We start from the raw sequence: 13,512 nt of genomic DNA on the forward strand, positions 1-13,512 counted from the left end.
TTGGCCACAGGTGATGAAAAGTTCTTGCTATGTATTCTATTCAGTGGTTGCCAAGCCCTTGAAAGTAATGATCTGTGAGTCTTTTCCACAGCTGTTGGTTGTATGACTGTCTTCCACCTTGTTAAGCAGATTAAATGTCTCTTCTTTGGCTGTAGTTTATATGCAAGCTTCCAGAAGTCCAGTTTCCAGATTTGTTGTTTGAGACAGGGGGGTGTCAGCTGAGGCTGTTAGTGGCTCAGAATCCATTTTAGGACACGGTGTCTGTTCCCTCTCAACCCTCGGCTTAGTTTGGCAGCTGGCTTTGTGGACTTCAACCTCTCAGAAAAGCTCCTCACAGCTGTCAATGGAAACTGATGCTTGTCTGCATAGTCATTAATAAATAAACTGTCACTGAAGCACAAGTCTTGTGGTTGTGGCAGCTTATCCAGGTTGCCTAGGGTATGCAGTGGACGGTTCTGGATAAATTTCTTCAGCAGCCTGAAGGTTTGGAGATACATGTATTAAGAGGTACACCTCTTGCTGATCAGCCCGCTCATCTCAGGAAATGTTTAGTGTTTTACATCATCTAATATCTCACTCATAGTTGAGGCCTTACAAATTATTTTAATTTGTCTCCTTGTCCTAATGGCAGTAACCCATCCATTTCTAAGGGAAGGCCACCTACAGTCTCCAAGACAATCCTTGTCTGTTCATCCAGAACAGCAATTCCATTTGCAGTATTGCAAAGCTGGGTCTGGGGTCTTGGACCACAAAACCTCACAAAAATAGACCTGTTTGTTCAACCTGAAATGTATTAATTGAAAAAGATCTGTCCTTCAAAGACAACGAGGATGAAAAACTTCAATTTGTGTTCCGGCCAGGAATATTTCAGTAGGATTTCATGTTCAAGAAGATAACATATAGCATCTGACTGGTGACCTAACATGTCTGCAGACAATCATGCTCACATTCAAGAGCAGCAAGTGCTTGCTCTGCACTACTGCTTTTAAGCCTGAAGTTGAAGCATACTTGAGGAGCATATATGTTGGATAGAGTACATGTGGGTGCAGTGGTTTGAGAGGCAGGAAAAAAAAAAAAAAAAAGAAAAAAAAAATCTTGCAAGGTTGAGAATAGTGGCAGTTTAATGAAAGGGAAAAAAATGAATAAAAACCAACCAACCAACCACACAAACACATGCAGACACCAAATAAATAGATAGATAGGTAGGTAGGTAGGTAGGTAGATAGATAGATAGATAGATAAACACCAAAAGCCACATGGAATCAAAGGGAGAAAAAAAAAATCTACTCCCCATCAGTAATAAATGTCCAGCCACCTGCTTGGAGGCAGGGCCTCGGTATGCATAGCAGCTGCTTGGGAAGACGAAGGGCTACATAATAAGAGTCCCCCTCACTCCTTCTTCCCCCCAGCTTTTATTGCTGAGCCTGACATCACACAATAAGGGACATCCCTCTTATCAGTTTAGATTAGCTTTCCTGGCTGTGTCCCCTCCCCACCTCTTGCCCACCCCAGCCTACTGGCCTTTGGAGGGATGCTGGAGAGCCAGCCCCGATGCTGTACCACACGGCTCAGCAATAGCTAAAACATTGGTGCAATACCAGCACTGTTTTACCTTCAAGTGCACAGCACAGCGCTGTATCAGATGCTGTGGGGAAAGGTACATCCATCCCACCCAGAACCAATACAACATCCACTCCTGGTTCCATACTATTTGTGTCATACTCAGGTTCCACATACCTGTATTTGTATTTTTCTGTGTATTTTTATCCTCATATCATATCCTCTGATCACCGTAATATTTGTCAGATCTTCTGGCATTAACTAGCCAAGTGACTTCTGCTAAATTTTTGTCCTACTGCTTCCACGTTCGAGCACCCAACACCCTCAGCATAGTCTTTAACAGTCCCTTATACCTCTCGACCTTTCCAGAGGCTTGTTGCTGATAGGGGATGTAATACACTCAGTCAGTGCTGTGTCTCTTGGCCCAGAAGCTTCTAAGGTTATTTTGGAAACAATTCCCGTCATCTGAATTCTCCTTTGGGTACCATGACACCACAGAACTCACTTTTCAAGGCCCGAGATGGCATTTCAGGCAGTTGCATCGTCTACCAGGCATGTTTCTGGCCACCTGGTGGAGATTTTACTCACGCAGCTTTTTTGATTGCAGCATGTTTTATGTTCAAGGATGACCTGTGTCATGGCCTCAACTGTCAGGTCCACCGCTTGATCATGAGTTCACCCATATATTGCATCTCTCCCTGGATGTCCTGATGTTTTGTGGGCCTATCAAGCAACAAACACCTCACCCTGACCTTCCCAGACCAGGCCCACCCGAGCCATTTCAATTTTTGCAGCCTGATCTATCTGCTCGTTGTTCTGATAAGAAGAGAAATGTTTGAAATGAGTTTGAAGAAGCTAAGTGTGGTGGTTTTTTCAAGGCATGCATTACCTAACAGGGTGCTTGGCCTGGTTTAAAACATCGCCTATTTGTGTTCAGCAAGTGCAGGCCACCTGTCCACGACTTAGGTGTGGGATCCTATACTTCCAGTAGCGCAGACAGAAAATGTACTCAATAATTCATTTAAATGTGCTCAATAATTTAAACACAAAACCTGCAATGATTTTCGTTGCCTTGAGTAGTATCTCTGCAGGGCTGACATGAGCAAGCAGACAGCACAGATGGCTCTGCCTAGGGCAAGATTCTGCAAGCGGTGACAAACGTGTGGGTGTCCGGCCATGGGTGTACGCGGAGGAAATGGTGGCCACCCCTGCCTTCCAGGTGTCTGCCGTGCTGCTCTAGCAGAGGCGATTTCCTCCTCAGCTGGGGTGGCCGAGCGAGGTGCCTGCGGTTTCTGACTGTACTAACCTCAAGCAGAAAGATGTTCAGTAGGTGGGCCATGTGCACCATTCCCACAAGTTGTGAGTAGGTACCTACGCGTAGTACAGTTGGAGCCCTTTGTTGGGAGAACAACAATTTTTTTAAACTTTTGTGTGGTTACGCATAACCTTGAGCCATCCTTGTTTCCTAGATACAGACAGAAATGTTATTTTTCATTATGCACTTAGATGTTTGAAGTAATACTGTTAAGTAAAGAGTTCAGCGACTGTAAAAAGGAGCTAAAGTGGTACCAGCTTGAAAATCAGACTACTGTATCTAAAATATATTTCATACTCTTAAAAACAACTAACTTTTATTCTCTTTTTATTCTTCGCTTCTGTTTAGTTTTCTTGGCAGATTAGGTGGTAGATGGGATTGTCGATATGTGGTATTCCCTTGTGGCAGTCAGCTGTTTTCTGCTTTTCCCTGTTATTCACAGGGAGAAGCATTTTCTGACTTATAAGAAAACTGGAAGTCACTTCCTGGTCTGTCAAATGTTAAGCTGGTGCGATTTCTACCTCTTGTCTGAGCTCAGAAAGAAATAATTTTTGATGCTCCTGCCAACCATTCTTCTTCTTAGAGGGGCAATTATTCATGGCAATATTTTGAAGGCATAGCTGGAGTCCTGACTCCCACTTATTTGCCCACCAACCCTGCAAAATTTGAAGGATGGTCAGACACCATTGCCCTTATTTTTTTAAACTTTGCTGAGTCATAAAAGTTGAAGCACCTTCTAAATGCGACCTAGGACAAAAGTGGCATGCTAGAGAGTGATGCTGATTTGACTGGCAGGGCTCAGGCTGGAGGTGGCAATATTCTATCTATTTAATGGCAAACCATTTCAGTGTAGTACTCTGCCCCAACAGTCTGCAGCCTTCTCCCTCGTGCTGTTTCACTCGTACCTCAGAAAAGCTTGGAAAACTTTGATCAGATCAACCTGGACCATCAGACAGGCTGAATGAAGTATCAGTCATTCTTCCTTCCCATAATTTGGCTGGGAGGCAGAGGCACAGAAAAAGCAGTATAGCCAGAATGACACAGGAGATCTGTGGAAACATTGAGATTTCAGTTTGGGTGTGCCTTAATTGCTGATCTATTGTTTCTTTCGCTGCCAGATTGTCCTCTTCCTGCTGGGTACATGGCAGCTGGACTCTACTTGACTCAGCAACCGCAAGCTCCCAAACATAAGAGCTGTCTCATCTCTGAAGACAAAACAACAAAACAGTGCCGACTTCTCCCTGCTTGTGCTGGGGGTGACGGTTTCCTCTTTCTCTCTGCCTTCCTTGCCAAGTCCCTGAAGCCCATAAATGATTGGGGAAGGCTCAAACTCTGCAGGACCATATGTTGCAAATATGATCATGGGATGACTGGATCCTGTCCTTAATCACCTCCCACTTGTCCCTGTGTTTTCAGTTAATATTTTTCTTAAAGAAAAAGTGAAAAATGCTGTTTCCATCTGCCACACAGTAGCAGATGATGGGGAGGTGGGGGAACCAGGTGAAGACTTGTGACTAGGCTTGGTGGTAACAAAGAGTAGTACAATCCAAACACTCTCAGTGTGAATATCTACAAGAGATCTTCCTTGACCTGAGATGTCTAAAATTGCCTTTGGACAGTTCTCCTGCAGAAATACTGGCTTCAAAACATCAATATCCTATCACAAAGAAATATCCCCTTTGAGGGCTTATATTCACCTTCATACATATCTGCTTTCATCTGGTCTCCATCTCTTTCTCAGGTAAAACAGTAAGTACAAACCATTCCAATCTAAACACTCCAGAGGCAGGGAGTGCACTTCAGTTTCCCTGTGATACGGGACCACCAAGATAAAACAGAAAGAAATTGCCTTGCAACAAACTGTAGTGCTTTGTCTTCACTGGGGGAAGGTGGAGCTATTTTTCACTGAGGCACATTAGTTAACCTGAGGTAAAACATAAAACTTAAAAAAAGGTTAAAAGGTGCTTTCTAGAAGTGGTTACAGGTCTTGGTAAGTCCAGGTAACTAACAAACTGGTTTTAGACAGCCTGTTTCTCCTCCACATACAGCCTGGTGCTGTAACAGGCTGAGAAATAACCATGATTGCCACCTGAATATTATGAATTCTTGAGGTGGTAACTGTCTCTTCTTGCGCTTCCTTTTCTCCCTCTGTGTCTCTGCTGATTCCTAGAACAGCACGCTTCACCTCAAAGACTGCAGCAGCACGTTGAAACATTTCCTTTCTAGTACCTCAGCAGAAACTTTTCTACTATTGACATTAATTCCGACAAGCTTTAGGATATAATCAGGATATCCCCACATTCCTTCTGCCACAACAAAGCCAGTCCTAAAATACGTGTTTACAAATCCTGACTGCATGGCCAGCTCAGCCTGGGTGAGTTATCAGGACAGTTTACTTACCAGGGAGGATGTTTTGAGATAGTGTACAGGGCATTGGCTGGATACTTGCAAGACAATAGATAAATCTCTTGTAATATCATTGTGAAAAACACTGCAGGGAAACCTTGCAGAGAAAGTGAAAGCTCAGTGAAAGTGTTAAGGACGCTAAGCAAAAGCCTAAAAAGGAGCCTTCCAAGGGGCCATTGGAAGCCCCCAGCCATGCTGGAGATCACTGCATGAGCTATAGGCATCTTTCCGTGGAAGGCAGCATGTGCCACTTCGGCCCACAAGACAATAGATGATATAAAACAAGTGTTCTCTAGTTATTGTAGAGAAAATTGATTGAAACTTGGGGATACAGACCCTGTGTTAGTGGGACTATTATAGCACGCAGCAAAAATGTTTTGGGCTGACTGAACCAATGTAATAAGAGAAAAAACATTTTGACTTGAAAACTGTGTATTAAAAGATGGTATTAAGAAACTGAAACAAGTTTGTCTTTATAAGTGGAGTACCATCCAGCAGATCAAGAACAGAGTAAGAAGATACAACTGGAATTAGATAATCAGATGAATACAGAAAGAGAGAAAGAAAAACTCTAGAAGAAAAGTAGAGGAGCACTATACATGCTAATCCCTCTACAGTGCAGTGATTCACCCCAGAGCAAGGAAAATTCCAGTGGGACCTGATCACACTAAATATGAAGCTAAAATTAGACACTTGCAAAAGTAAATCAGGATGCAAAAAACAAACATAGCTGCTGCATTTTCAGGAAGAAATGGACTTGATTGGGAGCTTCTAGAGATGATGTCTGTGGTTTACTAAGAAATATCTGCAGGCTAACTGGTTTGAATGGTTCGCTGAAATTATTTTAATTCCAGAAGTGAGGGCTATGGTTACTGTAAAAATATAGCTCTGTATGTTTGGTAAACAGTTCCTGTATTGGAAATCTACATAGAAGCAGCTGGTGGTTACATGAAGTTAAGCTGAAGTCTTGCTGAAGGCCCTTTTGAATCAGGACAGTTTCTATCAGGATAGTTTCTTAGAGGATGAGCTGGAAGGTAGATTCCTAGAAGTAAAAATAATAATAATAATAATAATAAAATACAATAAAAATAAAAAGTATAAGAAACCGCAAGGTTTCTAGTTGTTTTTGTTATTTTTGTTGCTGCTGTTGTTTGATTGTTTGTCTTCTTGGTTGGTTGTTTTGGTTGCTTGTTTGTTTGTCCCTTCCCTCACCCCCTGCATCCTTTCATGGCAAATTCAGCTATGGATGTGTTTATTGTGAGCCTTCGGTCCCTGGTAGATGCTTGCTTAGCCTCTTCTTAGTCTTCCAGGATAGAGAATCTGTGGAGATTCTCTATATCCACAGTTGGACACTGGAAAAATACCCACCCAAGTACCACAAAACTTGAATCTATTTTTGATGTGTCTCCCTCAAGTGCATTTAGACTAAGCCCAAGCTCCCCGTGTCATCTTAGGTCCTATTTTCTAGAACTATTTATTCTCATGAACTTCCTCTTATTTCTTTCATTTGGTATGACACTTAATCAATAGTATCAACAATGTGGAAAACCTGTAACACCAACTCACAGGTCATACCCTTTTTATACACTGTGAAATGAGGTTTATACTTTTTGCATCAGTATAACATGGCATCTCCACCAAAAAGATAAACTGTTGCTTTTCAGAAACTGCAGTCCTTGGATATATATGTTCCTCCTATGTTCCAGGAACCAGCCTATGCCCTGCTGTGCTGTCCCTCCAACAGATATCAGGGTGGTTGAAATCCCTCGTGAAGACCAGGGCTTGTGAACATGAGTCTGCTTCTATCTGTCTATAGAGGGCCTCATCCACTCGGTCTTCTTGGTTGGTTGCCCTTTGCAGACCCCCGCTATAACCTCACCTGTCCCTGCCCTGCCTTTAATCCTGACCCACAAGCTCTTTGTCAGCTCCTCACCCCTCCCCAGGCAGAGATCCATGCGCTCCAGCCACTCACTGGCATAGAGGTTGATGCCTCCCCCTCATCTCCCCTGCCTGTCCTTCCTAAAGAGCCTGTACCCTTCCATTCCAACACTCCAGTCATGGGAGCCATCCCACCACAGCTCTGTAACGCCAATGAGGTCATAGCCCTGAAGGTGTGCGTACATCTGTAACTCCTCTTGTTTATTCCCCATGCTATGTGCATTAGCACAGAGACATTTCATGCAGACTTCAGACAGCTCAGACACTCATTTGCTCTACAGACAGCTCCAGGAGCTCATCAAGGCTCCTGAAGGGAGGTCCAGCCTGAAATGCAAACAGGCAGGATCAACATTCCCAGGTGAGTCACCTATGTGTACACTTGTTCTCCCTTCCTCCCTCCCTCTCTTCCTGTCTTATTGTCTGATCTTTTTTGGCCAAACATGGTATGTATTCAATCACTTGGGACATTCCCATATGACATTAAGACTGATGTGCTGCCTTCTCCTTCACTTACGGTGGTGCATTCCAGCTGAAGAGTGCTGTCTGAACTGTTCTCTTCTGTACGTGACCCCATTGAAACATACTATGCACTGCGTGCCTGCTTGCACTGTCTGCTCTCCAAGAGGAAACATGAACAGGATCCCTGATACACCATTCTGTGAAACAAGTGTGCTAAAGGGGAGAACTAGGTATCTGACTGTGTCTCTTGTCCCTCCTACCCTTCTTAGACAATGCAACTCTTTTAGGAACTGATGCCTGAAATTTCAGTCAGGAAACACAGAAATGTTAAATATGAGTGAACAAGAAGTGATTGGTAAGAATGCCTGAATAAAATCAATAGTTTACTATAAAACCCTAAGTGTAAATACTTTTAGTATAAACAAACAGTTTACATGGCACGCTCTGTGTAGAGGAATATTTTGTCTATTGCAATATGTATACAACAGGAAAAAATACCTTAAAAATATATGAAGGCGGTATACTTGAGTTGGGAGACAAATTAACCTCCTTCTTTTCTTGGTTAATCTTTGGGGGGGAGGGGGGGGGAAATGCAAATATTGGAAATTGGTGAAGCTCTATGGTAGGTTGGTTTTGGTCAGCAGTGGATGGCCAATATCCGAGATGGAGTGGCTGCTTTCTCCCTGTTTGGTAGAACCAGGGCGAGAACTGGTCATATTCAGAAAACGACTTGGGGGTAGCAGGTGGACCATGAATTGCACACTGGCCTCTATTCAGTACTGTGACTGGCAACTTATGTGGATGGTTCGAGCTATGTATGGGACAGTACAACAACGGGTAAATTTCAGCAGAAACACAGCTGATGCAGAGCTGCATCCACTTGGTTAAAATGGTTTCTAAGCCTGTCAGGTTTATGCACTGGTCTTACAGCAACAGGTTGGAAAAAGAATTGAGAAGCTCTTGCGGTTACCTGAAGAGATGGGAACCTGTGGAGGTTTTACTATGCTGGGCAGATGAACTCCACTGCAACTGCTCTGTCATCCCCCTCCTCAGAAAAAGAGGGGGAGAAGAAAGTATGCTGGAAAGAGAAACAAACAAACAAACAAACAAAAAAACCTCATGTGTTGTGATAATTTAAATAGAGGGAAAAGGAAGAGGTCAAAAAACAAGCAAAGGCTATGTGGAAGCACAGAGAGTGAGAAAAAAAAATTCTCTACTTGCCATCAGCAAGTGATGTTCAGCCACACCCTGGGAAGCAGTGCCTCAATACATGTAGCGGTTATTTGGGAGGGCAGACATCTTCATGAGGAGAGCCCTCCCTTCTTCTTCCCCCTTCCCACCTCTTATTGCTGAGTGTGACACCACACTGTATGGAATATCCCTTTGGCTGGTTTAGGTCAGCTGCCCTGGTGATGTTCCTTCCTTACCTCTTGCCCACCCCCAGCCTGCTGGCTCTGGGGTTTTTGGAGGGAGTCTTGGTGCTGTGCCAGCACTGCTCAGCAATAGACAGCACACTGGTGTGATACCCGTGCTGTTCTAGCTAAAGGTGCAGAGCACAGCACTGTATGGGCCACTGCAAGGTAAATTAACTCCATCCCAGCCAGACCCAGCACAGAGCCAATCATGCCTTGTGCAGAGGGTGCCTTGGCTAATCAAAGGGAATAGATAGCATTCTGCAAAGTTTCATTGTAATATCATTATACTTTGCATCTCAGCTTCCTATCAAAGCTGCAACTTAGATTAAAAGAAATAAATCCGCAAGGGAAAGGACATCATGGTACTGCATTCTAATAGCCTGGAGCCTATATGCTTAAGAAACCCTTAGCCCTGCAATTCACAGCAGGAACAGTTAAGCTCATAATAGAAGAAGTTTTTTCAAACATCCATGTTCCCCTGTAGCTTGCTTCTCTTTCCAGTATTTACTTCTGATCTTTCCATCTCTGCTTTTGATTTCACATAGGTTGTCTGGGAATCTACCTGAAACTGAATTGCTGAAATTAAAGTTGTTATATTAGTGGTTTCTACATGTCTAAGTAATCAGGAATCTTACCAGTGTTCTGTATATGTGTAGTCTGGCATGTTAGCAGCCAAATGATAATTGATGGTCATAAAAAATGCAACCCCTCTGTGGAATTGCACCAGCCAGGGGGGTAACTTAACTACAGGTGAGAGTTGAAGGTCAGCACACTGCCCTGCACAATGCAGTTTGTTGCAGAAAGCCTTCCTCTTACTGGAGCAGCGACAAGTGCTAAGAGGGGAACAGCCCAGATGCAGAACTCCCAGGAACTGTGCATGATTTGTTGTTGTTGTTTGCTTGTTTTTTTGTTTGTTTGTTTGCTTTTCATTGTAAATCTCTTCATTTAACAGTAGGGATATGGCTAAGTCTTTTTGTGTTTAAAGAACAACCACCTGAAGGGAACTGAGCTGTGTTTATGTAGGTAGTTAGACATAGCAGGGAGGCTGGCCTGCATGATGTCCAGAGGTCTCTTCTACCCTCAACCAGTCTGTGAATCTGTCAATAAATGCTGTTCACCCTTCCTTTATTGTTAAGCGATTTCTCCAGTCGTCAGCAGAAAAATGGAGGCTTTGGGGCTGAAAGCATCACAAATTCAGTGAGAAATGCCAGTGGTGTCTTCCCAAGTTTTTTCAAAATCATGATTCTATTTCTAAAATATCATGACTGACTTAGTGCTGGAACAGCACTTGTACAATTCTGGTGTTGTTAAAACACTTGAAGTACACTCAGATTTTCTAAGCATTTCTCTAAAGTAAGTTTGTAAAATAAACTGGATTTTCTTGCATGTACAAGAACTTTCATCTTGCATCTCCAGGAACAAAACTTGAGTTGAAATGCATGCCAGCTTTGCAAAAGGCAGTATAAGGATTTTTTTATACTCTTGATACGCATCTTCAGAGAAGGCTGTGAAGAAGAAACATGATAATATAAGTGGAAAAAGTGTAAAAGAGATGTCAAAATACATTTTACATATATACATATTATATGTAAAGTCCCATATATATGTGATATAAAGATATATATATATGTCAGCCAAGGTGAAAGGCAAAGCATGGAAAAAGCAGCCAACAGCTCATTGCAAAGTTAGTCACCTAGACCAACATATTCATACGTGATCTAAAAGGCAATGTTGCTCTTGAGCAGATTGAGAAAGTTGCTGTCTTCCCAGCATGATTTAGCCAACTGTGATAATTTTTTTTCCCTGTTAATCTGAATTTGCCTGGCCTTTTTTTATTTCTCTGCTTGACAATTAATCCCTGGATTACAGAAACATTCAAGTGGAAAGGGACACCCAGAGGTACAACCTCTACCTTAAAGCAGGGCTTTGTCTAGGCTGATCTTAAAACATCTCCTAAGAGGCATAGTGCACAGCCTGTCTGGGAAACCTCTTCCAAAGTTTAATTATCCTCAGAGATCTATTTATTTATTTATTTATTTATTTTCCTTTCTGTCCCATTACAATGTCCCCCAATTCACTTTATAACCACTGCCTCTCATTCTCCTGCCATTTGCCCCACTAAAGATCTTGACTCTGCTTTTTGTTGGTAATCCCCTTGTAAGTGTTGAAGCTGCTTTTAAGCTACTCTGAAGCCATCTCTTCTCCAGGCAGAACTAGTTCAGTTCTCTCAGCTTCTCCTCACAGGACATGTTCTTCAGGCCTTCTACTATGCTGGAGGCCTTTTTGCTGGACTTACTCAAGTTTATCAATAACTTTCTCATATTGATGCACCCAAAACTGAATGCTGTATGCCAGGTTTGTTTTAACAAGTGCCAAGTAAAAAGGGACAATCATGTTCCCCCAGTGTACTGGTCTGGCAGGATCACAAGATTCGTATGTTTCTCGTCACCACCAGGGCACACTGGTGGCTCACGTTTAGCCTGTTGCCCCCAGAACCCACAAAGTGCTTCCAACAGACTTGCTTTCCAGTTAGTCAGTCAGAAGGGCTACGAAGCTGGTGAAGGGCCTGGAGCACAAGTCCTGTGAGGAGCGGCTGAGGGACCTGGGGTTGTTTAGTCTGGAGAAGAGGAGGCTCAGGGGTTCCTCACCGCTCTGTACAGCTGCCTGAAAGGAAGGTGTGGGGAGCTGGGGGTTGGCCTCTTCTCACAGGTAACTAGTGACAGGACTAGAGGGAATGGCCTCAAGTTGTGCCAGGCGAGATTTAGGTTGGAAATGAGGAGACATTTCTTCTCAGAAAGAGCAGTCAGGCATTGGGACGGGTTGCCCAGGGAGGTGGTGGAGTGACTGTCCTTGGGGGCGTTCAAGGAAAGGTTGGACGTGGTGCTTAGGGACATGGTTTAGTAGGTGACGGTGGTGGTAGGGGGATGGTTGGGCCAAATGATCTTGGAGAGCTTTTCCAACCTGTGTGATTCTATTCACTCCCCGTTTGATGCTGCCCACCGACTTCATAGTGTACATTATTTTCACTTGTCCTAGTCACTGACAGTGCCACTAACTCCCTGAAAACCCCTGAATCTCACCGCTCGTCTTCAGAGAGAGTTGGCTCAGCACACCACGAGTTACTTCGGGCAAGACACGTTCTCCCCCTTCATGTGCTTGTGTAAGCAGACATACCACGCGTGCACTACCACATTCTTTAACAGCATTGCCAAACTCATTAGAAACGACCCCTGCCCACCCACCCCCTGCACTGAGGGTCGCGGGGCCGGGACACACCCCCCCATGTCACACCCCCCCCCCACCCCGCCACGCACGCAGGCGCGGGGCGGCCCCGCTGAGGGGGGGGGGGAAGGAAGAGGGGGGGGGGGGCAGACAGCGCCGGACCCGGCCGAGGGCCCCATGCGCATGCGCGCTGGTCGCGGCGCCCCCGCTCGGCTGCGCTCGGGCCGCGCTCGGCTATTTCCGCCTCTTTGTTTTAAACTCCGGGCCGAGCCCTTTAATTCCGAACCGACGCCCCCTCCCCCTCCCGTGTGTGTTTTTTTTTATTATTTTTTTATCCCCCCCTCCCTTTTTTTTTTTTTCTCTTTCCCCGTGGGGGGGAGGGGACGAGGGTCCGGTTTCTCTCCCCCTCCCCATCCTCCTCCTCCTCCTCCTCCTCCTCCTCCTCCTCCTCCTCCTCTCGCTCGCTGCCGCGCCCGGGGAAGGTCGGAGGGGCAGGGGGACAGACGGACAGACAGACAGCGGGGAGCCCTCAGCACCCCCTCGAACCCCCTCCTCGCCCACCCGGGATCGGGCCCCGAGAGGACACCGGCAGGTCAGTGGGGCCGGGGGGTGCGCGCTGGGGGGGGGGAGGCGGCGGCACCCCCAAAACACTCCCGGACCCCTTTACCCGAGGGGCTGGGGGGGGGGGGCGAACAGCCCCGTGTCCCCTTACCCGAGGGGCTGGGGGCGGCCTGCGGCCTCCCGGCAGTGCTCCGGCGTGGGGAGGGGGCGCCCGGCACCGGGCCGTGTCCCACCCCCCCCTTGCGTGTGTGTTTTGGGGGGGCTGCGCCTCGAACCCCCCGCACCCCGCTGTCAGGGGGTACAGAGCGACCAGTGGGGTTTTAGTCTTTATTTTTGCCCCCCAGCCGCTCCCTGGGGGCTCCCTAAAAAAAAAAAAAAGATATCCCCCCTTCCCCCCCCCAAAAAAAAAAGCAAAAAGCGAGGGGTGCTGCTTCCAAGCGGGGTCTCCTGGCCGCCCACCACCTGTGCGGCGTCCGGCTGCTGCCCCACCTGGGACGCGTTTCGGAGGTGCCGTGGAGGAGGCTGGGTGTCAAATGTGTCTTAGCCGTTTCCTTCCTCCTGCAGGAAATACATGTGCCCGAGGAGCCAGCACCTAGAAACCCCGCTTTGTTGGCCGTACGTGTCTGGAACGTTCCT

At 45.7% G+C, this 13,512-nt stretch overlaps 1 protein-coding gene across 5 annotated transcripts in view; it reads left to right on the forward strand.

Moving 5' to 3' along the window:
- Window positions 1–12,477: 12,477 nt before the first annotated feature.
- Window positions 12,478–13,512, forward strand: part of PCGF3 (polycomb group ring finger 3) — a 54,445-nt gene continuing 53,410 nt past the window's right edge. For 2 of the 5 annotated variants that reach the window (XM_080575217.1, XM_080575218.1), the window contains exon 1: window positions 12,772–12,907. The gene's annotated coding sequence lies outside the window, so the exon portion shown is untranslated. Of the gene's footprint in view, window positions 12,908–13,440; window positions 13,492–13,512 lie in introns of those variants that run through there. The other 3 variants (XM_080575213.1, XM_080575216.1, XM_080575219.1) reach the window with 3 other exon arrangements.

The sequence above is a fragment of the Anser brachyrhynchus genome (genome assembly GCF_964034855.1).
Source record: "Anser brachyrhynchus genome assembly, chromosome: Z".
In the NCBI taxonomy this organism is placed as follows: Eukaryota; Metazoa; Chordata; class Aves; order Anseriformes; family Anatidae; genus Anser; species Anser brachyrhynchus.